The following is a 13197-nucleotide window of genomic DNA, read 5'->3' as shown; positions in this document are numbered from 1 at the left end:
TCATCCAGGACTACACCATATGGCCTACATGTGACTGACAGACCAAACTCCATACCATCACCAGAACCTAACCACATCTATACCAAACATTTCATTTTTCCCAAATTCAAAAGTGAGAATGATGGAACAAATCTGGCCCAAAGCTTAAATTATTTATTAACGTTCAGTGTTCATTTTAAGATTTTTTTAAAAATAAATGTTTATTTTACTACAAAAAGAATAACTCAATTTCTTCAGTTAAATATTTTATTAGACTAACTCTTCATGAACCATATATTAGCAGCAATGTGTTACAAGACTGCTGGGAATATTCTTAAACAAAGTAAAAATAAAGGATTTGGTTGGCAGATAAATTCAGAAGCAGAAATGAAGTACGGACCAAATGTTGTATGGGGTAACGTTCCTCCCTGGATACCTTCAATACCAGATGTAGATTTAAAGCTTATAGAATTAAAGCATGAATGGATGAAAAGTGATATAGCTAACATCACAGACATTTGGTAAAAGAATCAATCAATCAAGAACTGTATTATTATACCTGTATAATAATTTCTATAACTTTATACCAGTGTTTACTGAGGATCCAAAGATCCAGAGAGTGGACGTGTAGAAACTGGATTATTCAGACCACAATTCAGCACATTTTTTGTGCAAAAGAATCGATAACAGCTTGTCTGTGTTCACAGCAGAACTAACTGATATTATTTTTGAACTGCAGCAGACAGAAGAGGTGAGACCAGCAGCTAGTCTAAGTCTAAACTCAAAAGGAATGGCTATAGAGGACATAGAAATTAAAATGTTCATGATACTGTTAAGACTACAGAGAAGTGGGATTAATGTGCAATTTTGTTGGGTACCAGCTCACACTGGGGTAAAGGAAATGTTCTTTTTAAAAGCAATTCGAGAATCTTACTTGTGTTATTCTCTCTGATGTTGTTCAAATATTTAGCTGAAGATCTAATTTATAGTTGATAACTTTTCCAAGACATAAGTCTTTGTCCTTGTAGAGGAGGCTAGAGGCATTGTTTTAAGATCAGAGTCACTTTTTCACTTTTTGCCAGTCCCACTCATTGCTACACATTTTCACTGCAAATCAAATCATTGGGACTGCATATTTCTGGATATTTATCTAATTTTTAAGCCTAAATCACAGAGGAAAGTAAATCTAGGAGGGGAAAAGTCAGATTTTGTGTCCATTTGTGTTCAACTCAATTTAAAGTCTGGTTCAGCTTAAGCATATTTTTTGCCCATCATCTCTGTCACCAGATAAAACCACTCAGTCAACGCTTCTACCTCATCATGCTAAACAACGTGTCAAACTCAAGGCCCGCGGCCCAAATCCGGCCTGCCATAACTATTTATGTGGCCCTCCAGAGATTAATTGTTTAAAATCAAAGCAGCTGCTCTCTAGCATGCTGAAGTTCACTTTCTACAATGCACAACACAATCCGCGCAATGACGACATCCTGTCGCTAGAGTGCAGTGTTGCCATATTTACATTTAACTAAAGCCTGTTTTCAGCAAGTGATGAAGTTGAAAGTTGAAAATATGAATATGAAAAAATATATACAAGTTATCCCAACATGTCCAAGAAGAGAATAACTGACACAGAGGGGAGAAAATTTAACAAAAGGTGGGAAGCTGAATACCTATTTTGGGCTTCAAGGAGAAAGACCGGTGTGTCTTGTGTGTTTATGAGGCTGTGTTAGTAATGAAGGAGAGCAACTTACGCCGGCACTTCGACACAAAACACGGAGCTAAGTATGCTACTGTTAGCCGCAAGGAAAAACATCAGCTTGCCCAAGAATTAAAAGATAGACTGCAATCCCAGTAAAATATGTTTACAAAAGCCGGAGCCAGAAGTGATGCAGCGATGAAAGCCAGCATTATTGTTGCTGAGGAAATCGCCAAAGCTGCAAAGTGTTTTGCAGAGGGTGCATTTTTGAAGTGGTGCATGCTTAAGGTGTGTCCTGACCAAATGCAAGCTTTTTTTTTTTTTTTCTTTTTAAGGTTTATTTTGGGCATTTTTGTGCCTTTATTTGATCGAGGAGGATAGTGGATAGAGTTGGAAACAGGGATGAGAGCAGGGGAGAGACATGCGGTAAGGGGCCTCAGGCTGGATTTGAACCTGGGCCGTCCGCATACATGGGGCACGCGCCTTAACCACTCAGCCACCTGCGCCCCCAAATGCAAGCTTTTTACAGCATCAGTTTGACAAGAAACACCATTGCAGAATGAGTGAAGGAACTTGCCGGCATTCTGAAAGCACAACTGGGCGAAGAGACAGTTACCTGGCCTTTTCATTAGCTGTTGATGAAAGCACCAATAACACAGACACAGCACAGTTATCCATTTTCATACGAAGTGTGAAGGAAAACCTGACTGTCAGTGAGGAGCTCTTGGTTATAACTGCATTGCATGGGACAACGACAGGGAGAGACATTTTTGAAGCGGTGGAGAGGTCTGTGAGTAAAATCAGTTTATCCTGGGAAAGGTTAGTGGGGCTGACTACCGATGGCGCACCCGCGATGTGTGGAGAAAAAGCGGGCTTGGTTGGACTGATAAAGGAGAAACTGAAAAAAAGTAACTGCCTCACACCTCTGATAACCCATTATATTATCCACCAAGAGTCTCTGTGCAGGAAGGTTTTGGAGCTAGACAACGTGACGGCAACGGTCATGAAAACTGTTAACGTAATTCGGGCACGTGGCTTAAATCACCGCCAGTTCCAGCTGTTTTTAAAGGAAGTGTGCGCGGAGCACAGAGATGTGCCGTACCATACAGAAATAAGATGGCTGAGTAAGAGCACGGTCCTCAAGTGATTTTTTGAGCTTAGAGAAGAAATTGCTCTTTTTATGCAAAATAAAGGAAACCTCATGAAATGTGTGATCCAAACTGGCTGTGTGATTTTGCCATGTTGTGTGACATAATGGAGCATCTCACCCAGCTGAATCAGAGGCTGCAGGGGCACAGACAAGTCATCACATAGATGTATGACCTGAATACTGCTTTTCAGTATAAACTGCACCTGTGGAAATCCCAAATGGAAGAGAAAAATCTTGTCCACTCCCCTGTCTCTAAGAGCATCTCAGCCTCATTTCCAGGTGCCTTTTCATGCGCTCATCTGGCCACCAAACTGACCTGGTTAATCAATGAGTTTGACCGACGCTTCTCCAACTTCAGAAAACAGCACTCAGTCTTTGGTATCTTCTCCAATCCTTTCACTGTGGATGTCTACAGTGCACCCCATGTCCTTCAAATGGAAGTAATGGATCTCCAAAGTCGTAGTGACCTCAGACCAAAGTTCCATGAAGCTGAAATCCAGGACTTTTTCGTCTACTAGTATTCCCCGCTGCTTTGATGCCACAGCTCTGACTTCAGGCTGTCTGTGTCCTGGCCATGTTTGAGAGCACTTACCTGTGTGAACAGATGTTTTCAGTCATGAACCTTAACAAGAACAAGCACAGATCATGCTTTACAGATGACTATCTTCACGCCGTTTTAAGGATTGCCACTGCACAAGACATAAAGCTGGAAAGCGCTGTCAGACATCAGGCCAGAAAGCAAATAGGCAAGTATCTTAAAAAATGAATTAAAAATATGTCTTCTACCATGAATAAGAAACGTGTGCTGTGTGCGCAATTTAATGGCTGAGCTTGCCTTGTGTTTTGTGGTGTTTACAGGATGTGATTTATGGACGAGGTTGATGCATGATGTGGTGGTAGAGTGAGAAAGGATCATATTCAAGACCAAGCAGCATCATCTCAGTTATTTCACACAGAACTCAAGTTTGAGCAGTACAGCTGTGAACTCAGACAGCCTTTATAGACATTTTGAGTTAATGACAAGATCTGCTCTATATGTGTGTCAGATTTTCAGTGTTTACAAGTGGATGTGTTCACACGGCCAAATGTAATCTGATTCATTTTTCATTAGATGCATTTAAGTCAGATGTTTGGGCCACTCGATTCATACCTGTCACACGTCCTCAGCTGCCCACATTTACGAACATTATGAACTAATTTAGGTTTCTTGACCTGATAAATAAAAAGTCTTTATGTTATAACACAGCACTGTGCTAAAATATATTTTTGTATTAATGTAAAAAGATGTTCAATATTGTGTACATTTTAAAAAGTACTAATCTAATGCAGAGACAGCTATTTATCAGTATTTTTAAATGTTTGTTAATAAGTAGTTTTATTGATACATTCTGCCACAAGCAGCCCTTTGAGGTCATTCATGGTCTTGATGTGGCCCTCGGCGAAAATGAGTTGGACACCCCTGAGCTAAACTATTGCTGCCCTCCAGTTTGTCTTGTAAAGCAGAACTAATGTCAGGTATGTTGTTAGGCCGACGGCATTTACTGTATACGGAGTTCACAGTAAACACGACTGCAAAGTATTTATGGCGAACTAAACCTGCCTATGGTGTCACGCACATTAGAGAGGGGGGACGGAAAGTGCGGCACTGCGCCATAACTGGCGCCGCCAGGCAAGGTCGACTCCAGCAGTACAAGTGAATGGCCAAGATGGATGAAGCGCTTCGAACGTTACAGGATAGCGTCAGGCATGGACAAACGATCTCAAGAGTTCCAGGTGAATGCTTTTATGTATGCTGCCGGCAATGACACCGGGGATATTTTAAGTGCATTACCTTTAACAGAGGAGCAGAAAAAGTCATACGAAGCTGTCACCAAGGCATTCACCGCACACTGTGTTAACAAGAGGAATGTCATATACGAGAGAGCACATTTCAACAGCCGAAATCAAGTCCTTCATAACGGTGGTGGACATGCTGGCCAAAACTGGTAATTCAGGACCGAATTGTGGTGTGCATAAGGGATGCTAAACTGTCATAGAGCTTACAGCTGGATGCTGATTTGACACTAGAAAAGGCCATAACCAAGGTGAGACCGAGTGCAGCGATTAAAAAGCAACAGCCTGTGCTAAGAGGAGCTGAGCAGGCAGCCGGACAGGTTAAGGCCATACACAAAAAGGTCACTAGAGGGCAGAAAGCCAACAAAGATAAAGCTGGAGGACACTCATCTGAATGTGGTAGATGTGGACACACGAGGAAGCACCTTTGGAAAGACTGCCCTGCATGTGATGCGGAGTGCAGAAAATGCCACAAAAAGGGACAGTTTGCAAAGAAATGTAGGTCTGCTTGTGGTTGTGCATGATGTTACAGAGGCACCAATAGACTATAACGAGGAGGATTTTGCCTTCCTTGGTGAGATGTGTTCTGACTGAACAGAGGAGTGGAATGAGATGTTGTGCTTGAACGGAGAGAAGACTGTTTTCAAGCTGGACAAAGGAGCAACAGTCACAGCGATACCAAGCAGCACTTATTGACTGAAAAATCACAGGACTGCGCAGCCAGCCCTCAAAGTGTTGTATGGACCAGGAAACCACAAACTGGATGTCAGGGGACAGTTTAAAGGTAAACTGAGTTGTGGAAAAAGAACAGCAGAACAAGATGTTTATGTTGTTGTGGGACTGTCTAAACCACTGCTGGGTCTCCCTGCAATCAAAGTCCTAACACTGATAGAGTGGGTGCACACAGTTGAAGCCCAGCAGACAGATTTCAAAGCTCAATACCCTGCAGAATTTTCTGGTCTAGGAAAGCTTAGCCATGCAAGATAGAGTTGGAGCCAGGCGCTGTCCTGTATGCCCTGTCATCCCCACGACGCGTGCCCCTTCCGATGCAAGAAAAAGTGAGAGCAGAGCTACAGCATATGGAAGAGATGGGGGTGATTTCTAAAGTGGCCCAACCTACACCATGGTGCGCAGAAATAGTTGTGGCACCCAAAGCTCATTCAGAAAAGATACAACTGTGTGTGCATTTGACACATCTGAACAAGTGGGTAAGGTGAGAGAGACATATCCTCTCAGCAGTTGACCACACACAAGCTATGCTAGCAGAGGCAAAGGTGCTCACAAAGCTGGATGCAACCTCCGGCTTCTGGCAAATCCCGCTGTCAGACGAGAGCTCACTCCTCACGACATTCATCACTCCATTTGGGCAATATGCATTCATTCGCCTGCCATTCGGGATTTCATCCACCCCAGAGCATTTCCAACGATGCATGTCACAGATGTTGGAGGGATGTGATGCCGTAGTGTCCCATGCGGATGACATTGTGGTGGAAAGGATATGAAACAACATGACCAGCGACTGCATAGGGTCCTGAAGAGGCTACAGGAAGAGGGCCTGACACTGAACAACAAATGCGAGTTTGCTAAAGACTATCATGTTTGTGGGCCACCGCATAACTGAATGGGGGGTTGACACCAGGTCCAGATAAGATCAGGGCCATCATGGAGATGCCTGAACCGGACGGAGCTGAAGGGGTGAGAAGAGTTATGGGAATGGCCAACTATTTGGGAAAGTTTTAACCTCACCTTGCATCATACACCCGTCTGCTTAAAGACCTGCTCAGTGAGAGAAACGAGTTGTGCTGGGGTGCTCCATAGAAGGAAGTGTTCCAGGGACTAAAACTGGAACTGAGTTCACCACGAGTGTTAGCCCACAGCCCACAGCAGAGATGTGTGTGTGTCTGCAGATGCCTCGTCGTTTGGTTTTGGAGGTGTCCTGAGCCAACAACAGAAGGATGGAACACGGAGACTGACTGTGTTCATCTTAAGAGGCCTATCTGAGGCAGAAAAACATTACGCACAGATTGAGAAGGAGGCTTTGGCTGCAACATGGGCATGTGAGCGCCTGTCGTCCTACCTCGTTGGACTAAAGTTTAAGTTGGAGATGGATCACAAGCCTCTGGTGCCACTTCTAAGCACTAAAGCTCTGAATGAGCTCCCTCCAAGAATACTGAGGTCCCGCCTGCGACTGATGACTGACGTCTGTGGAAAACTGATCAAGTATTATAAGACTGTGTGGCCAGAGAAGCATGCCCTTCCTCCAGAACACGGACCATACTGGCCTGAGAAAGAGACCCTCACAGTGGCAGGACAACTGCTTCTCAGAGGTCAAAGAATCATGATACCCTGCTGCATGAGACAGGAGGTGCTCCATAACCTTCATAATGGTCACCAAGGTATTGTCAATGCAGAGCAAAAGCCCGCCAGTCTGTCTGGTGGCCAGGACTGTCAATACACATCAAACAGCTGGTTGAGAGCTGTAACACCTGTTCTCAACACAAGGCTGAACATAGAGAGCCACTGATGTCCACACCAGTCCAGGAGAGGCCCTGGCAAAGGTTGCGTACAGACCTATTCTTCTGGGAGAAAAAGACTTACCTTCTTGTAGTGGATTACTTCTCCCGCTACATTGAAGTAGCTCACCTTAACGTAGCCACCTCCCACACTGTCATTGCTGCTCTGAAGGAGGCATTCAGCCATCATGGAATACCAGACACAGTTGTGTCTGACAACGGGCCCCAATACAGCTGTGACGTCTTCAAAGACTTTGCCACGGAGTATGGATTTACCCATGTAACCAGTAGTCCAAGGTACCCACAGGCAAATGGGGAGGCTGAGCGGGCAGTGGCTAAGTATTCATGGCCTCTGTCTCTTCACTAATAATGTAACACAGTTTTTAATGTGTGGCAAACACGTGGTTCAGACATGGCCCTCTTATGTTCAGGCATTTCACCAATACCACGTATAAACCACATGTGGCCCAAATGTCAAAACTAATATATGGGCCAAGAGCTTCAACAACACTACACTACACTACAAGTTTCCCAGGGGAGAAACTCCCTCCAAGTTTGAAGGTTTGACAAAGCATATGTGGTTACTGTTTGGCCTACATACATTTTGCCATGCCACATCTCAGCCAAAGGTATCAAATGAATGCCCCATTTCGCCAGCAAGTTGATGCTAATCTTGGTCTTTGTACCAGGGATCTAATAAGGTGGCAATACAGAAAAGTGGATCAGACTCTAATAAAGAAGGCTAGTATTTTTCCTGTTTTAATACCATCATCAGTGGCTGCCACCATGTGTAAAAACGTTTCAGGACTCTTACCAGGGGGATCATGTCGGCGAATGATGTATCCAATGCACTGAATTCTCTTCGGCTGTTCAAATGGAGAGAGAAGTACGACAAAGTATAAGATGGAGAAATGTGATGATCAGAAGCATGGTGCTCAGCCAGATATCCTTCAGATTTGTTTAACTTTATTTCAATCAACCAACACTTGTCTCCACATTAAGGTTCATAAGAAATTAAATGGATGGAAAACTTGGAGAAAAAAAATCCAGTGAAAATTGTTAAATGAGATCCATATACAGTTACAGTAAGTATTTTTGACTGAATGTTTTAGGAAGAGTTAAAAGAAGTGAAAGATAAAATATTCATGCTGTTTATTACACAAAAAAAATCAAGAACTGCTTTTATTAAGGTCTTAATATGGCAGCCTCAATTTGTATTTTTATCTTCATGTAAATATTATTTGATTTATTAGTATAAAAAAATTAAAGATATCTTGCAGTTTTAATGTGATCCAGCTTTTTATGGACGTTTGGCTATCATTGTGTGATGGCACCCATTGGTGAGAGGTGGAGTTCAGGCAGACCAAGACAATCTTGGTTGCTGAAACAAGCTCATCTAGTTTGTCATCCTTCAATCCTGTTCCAAACAATAACAAGAAGAACAAACAATCTTTGTGTGTCTTTGATTGAGGTCAAGTAAACCAAAGCTGTAAATTTCTCTCTCTCTCTTTATTCTTATGGAATAAAGAAATTCTCTACAGTGACAAAGCTGTAAACCTGTTTATATCTGCTCTAAAATCACAGGATGGTTAGGTTGGCTCTTCTTTTCTCTTGTAAATCAGAATCAACTGGACCCTTGATGAACTGCAGCTTAAAAAACACAAGAGTATCTCTCTCTCTCTCTCTCTCTCTCTCTCTCTCTCTCTCTCTCTCTCTCCCTCTCTCTCTCTTACTCTCTATCTATCTATCTATCTATAATAGGGGTGTAAAGATACGTGTACCTGTATTTGTACTGTACCCATTCAGTACGGGTATTTCAGTACGGTACAGACGTGTACCAGATGGATACATGTGGAACGAAGCTCACATACAGACATAAAACCAGAGAACAACTCACTGTCACACTGTCCTGGCAATCACACAACCACAGCAAATGACAGCAACAGCCTGAATATTCCCAGATTAAAGTGTCCTGTTTAGGAACACTTTGTTTCCCAGTGAAATGCAACAGTGGACAAAGACAACAACAGTAGCTCCTACATTATTCAGCAGTAACGCTGACAGCACGTCGTCCAGCAGACCAATCAAAGCATTTAAAAAAGAACCACTCAAACAAGAACGTCAAATTTGTGTTTGGTAGATTTCTTTGTTGTAACAATGCTTGTTGGCAATAAATCATATACCATTGGAAAGTCTGTTTATTTCCCTTTAAAATGGTGCCACCTTTGTAAGGATTAGCATTTGTGGAATGAGCAGCAGAGCTGAGTATGTGGGTTGCGCCCATGAAAAATTTGCCAAATCTTCTCTGCTAATGCCAAACAGCTTATTTTGCTGTTGCTATTGACTCTTGTTTTGAGCCTCTGGTACCCCCAGATGCGACACCCCAAGAAGACGTTCTTGAAGTTTCCTCACCCTGTTAGCACTTAGGTACCGTAGGCTGTCTTCTACAGATTTGCAGTCAAGGTCAGCAGGACGATATGGCCGACGGCTCTCTGCCCAGACAAATCAGAACAGACTGCACGCAGGTAATCTCTGGTCTTATAGGGCTGCCAGGAGGCTGGCCATGACTACCCTTCACCATCAGGCCCGTTCACGCTGGTGTTGGCAACATGTGCACTGGAACCTGAACATGTGGAGGAACATTATGTTCAGCGATGACTCCAGATTCTGCCTACGGCAGTTGGATCGTAAGGTAAAAGTGTGAAGAAGACACAGAGAATGCTTTGCTGATTGCTGCACCAATAGAGTAACATCTTTTAGTGGCGGCAGTGGTGTGGGGCAGCATCTCCCTCACTGGAAAAACAAGGCTTGTCATCATTGGAGTCAATCCCAATGCAGAGAACTATCGAGATGAGAGTCTGCAACCAGTGGCAATCCCATATCTCCACAGTCTGGGACCGAACTCTATCCTCCAACATGACAACGCTTGCCCCCACAGAGTGGGGTTTATCAGAGACTACCTCCAGAATTTGGGATTGAAAGGCTGGAATGGCCTGCCAGCAGTCCTGACCTTAACCCCATTGAACACTTGTGGGATCAGGTTGGGCATGCTGTTCATGTCAGAGTGACCAACACAACCACGCTGGCTGACTTGTGACAAATGCTGGATGAAGAATGGGACGCCATCCCACAGCAGTGTGTGACCAGGCTGGTGACCAGCATGGGTGCCAGGCTGTTGGGGCTGTGTATGGCTCTTTCACACACTACTGAGGATCCTGTTTGTTAAATGAAAAAAATGTTAAATTGCCAATATGTCTTGTTTCTTCAAACTTCAATAATCCAACCCACCAAACACCAAACAAGAGTCGATGGCAGAATCAGCTGTTTGGCATTGGCAGAGAAGATTTGGCAAATTTTTCATGGGCACAACCCACATACTCAGCTCTGCTGCCCATCCCACAAATGCATGTTCCTTACAAATGTGGCACCATTTAAAAGTGAAATAAACAGGCTTTCCAACAGCATAATTTATTGCCAAGAAGCGTTGTTACAACAAAGAAATAATGTACCAAACACAAATTTCCTTACTTTTTTGCTGTATATATAAATTATATATATGATAAAACAAAGAAAACTTTCATGTTAAGTGAGTGAAATGTCATCTTAGCAGAAAGCCTCTTTGCTCACAGAGACAGCTACCTTCTAGGTAATGGCAGGGTGTGTCTGCGTTTCACGCTGGTGCATTGAATGGACAAAAGTATTTTGCCAAACCTGTTAGTGATTTAATTCAGGTGTTTCAGTCACACCTGTTGCTGCAGTCAACCTTCTAGCCATGCAGTCTACATTTGCAATCATTTATGATACAAAATGGGTCATTGTGAAAGGATAGTGACTTCAGCGTGGTACTGTGATGGATGCCAACTTTGCAATAAGACAGTTTGTGAGGTTTCCTCCCTTCTGGATATTCCACAGTCAACTATATGTGATATTATTAGAAAATGGAAGACTTTAGGGACAACAGCAACACAATGCTGAAGACCACAAAAAATCACAAAACTGGTGCATTGTTTTTTTACTTCTTTAAGTTTTATTTTTTTATTTTGTTTTCACCTTTTGTTTCAATTTTCACAGTTTGTTTTCATTAGTTTTAACTGTTGTTTTTTTTAGTTAAGTTTAGTTTTAATTGTGCAAAAATCCTTCGTTTTAGTTTAGGTTTTATTAGTTTTAGTGTTAGTTTTAGTTTTGTCGGCAATGTGGGATACCTGTCAGGGTCGAAGCTCAAACGGTCTCCTCCCTTTTACTTTAATTTTTCAAATTTAATGTTTGTATACAACTCAAGACTTAATATTACCATTGTGTGAAGTTATCTTCAATCAAATCAGATGATTTTACTCTCGCCATGCCTGGGTGTTCATGCCAGTCAGTATACTAGTGTCAAAGACTAAAACTAAGGAGATTTTGTCCCTAATTTCATTCTAGTTCATTTTGCAAGCACACAGCACAGTTTTAGTTTTCATTTTATTTGCAAAGCTTTGTTTTTATTTACTTTCAGTTAACTAAAATCATTTCTACATTTTAGTTTTAGTTATTTAGTTGGCTATAGTTAACCATTACAGTCTTGCTTGGGATGAACTGGAATTGCGAGCTAGGCCTTCTTGACCAACAATAGTGCCTGACCTAGTAAATGCTTGGTAAAATGAAGTGGCACAAATTCCCTCAGAAACACTCCAAAGTCATGTGAAAAGCCTTCCAAGAGGAGTGTAGACTTTTAAAGCTGCAGAAGGGGAGCCAACTCTATATTAAAGTACATGTGTTTGAATACAATGTCATTACATTGGTTTAATAATCAGGCAGCTGAACAGTTTTAACTAGGTGAGCTCAACTCAACAAAATCCAGAAATAAGACTGCTGGCTTTAAAAGCACAATTTAACAAAAGACAAACAAATTGGGACATGTCATAAAGTTCTAGACTTCTTTATAACAAAAGATAATAGAGGCAGCAAACAGAACCTGATGCGTTTCAGCCTGAGGCCTTCAGCAGGATTTCAACAACATATGTAGGTGTGACACTTTTTATAAGCAATCAGTTCCTGGTGGCAAAAAATATCCAGAACAGTCCGGTAAACCAAAACGATACAGTAGAAAAAAAAACACAAACTTGCAAAGGAATTTCAAAAGAAGAATAACCTAAAAGTGTCATGGGAGTAGGAATATACAGTGCTTAACAAATTTATCAGACCACCCTAACCCTAACCAAAGTAAGGTTTATGCCACAGCTGCCCTAAATTAACAGCATGGGTAATTACCAAAATTATTTTTTATGTTTCTGCAATGGTTAATACACCAATATGTAGAAGCTCTTTAACCCAAATGATATTTTTAATGCTAAAATATAATTATTATTGTTATCCATGAATTTTCAAATTTACTGATTTAAAAAAAAACTGAAAAAATAGTAAAGCACATTAATATTTCTTGATTAATATGTCAAATTATGGTGGGTGGTTGAATGTTATGCTTGATTCATTTCTGACTTCTCAGAGAAGCCCAGTGAGCCGGCTCAAATTTGGTTGAATTCAGTTTGAAATTCCTCATTCCTGTTCAAAATGGTAAAACGTGGAGCGCTCACTGAAAATGAAAGAGTCCGCATTAAAGCACTTCATGATGCTGGATGGTCTCTGAGACAAATATGACAGGTGGTCTAATAAATTTGTTAAGCACTGTAGTGCTTGTCATAAAAACAAGAAAACATAAATATTTTAGAAATCTTTTGAAAAACTAAAAATGTCATTGTTATTTATTTGGCAAATAACAAACTGAAACAGCTAAATAGTCCTTTTTCCACACATAATAACAAAAAAACTTCATATTTTGTATGGCCTCCTTTGGCCTTGTTGACAGCTTGCATTCTTGCTGCCATTGTTTTTATGTACTTTTCCACAGTCTCTTTTGTTATTGAGTTCCAAATAGTTTCTAGCTGGAAACTTTTGTGCGATCAATCTTTGAATCTACTAAATCCCAAATTTGTTCAATAGGATTCAAATCCTGACTTGTTGGTATATGAACCCATGACCAATCAGATTCA

At 41.6% G+C, this 13197-nt stretch overlaps 1 pseudogene; it reads left to right on the top strand.

Annotated features, from left to right (window-relative positions):
* The first annotated feature begins 1583 nt into the window (after positions 1 to 1583).
* Positions 1584 to 7182, top strand: LOC121522460 (annotated as a pseudogene).
* Positions 7183 to 13197: the final 6015 nt, after the last annotated feature.

Source organism: Cheilinus undulatus, linkage group 2 (genome assembly GCF_018320785.1).
Source record: "Cheilinus undulatus linkage group 2, ASM1832078v1, whole genome shotgun sequence".
NCBI lineage: Eukaryota > Metazoa > Chordata > Actinopteri > Labriformes > Labridae > Cheilinus > Cheilinus undulatus.
The sequence above is the reverse complement of the archived record's forward strand: the minus strand, read 5'-3'. Positions and strand labels throughout refer to the sequence as shown.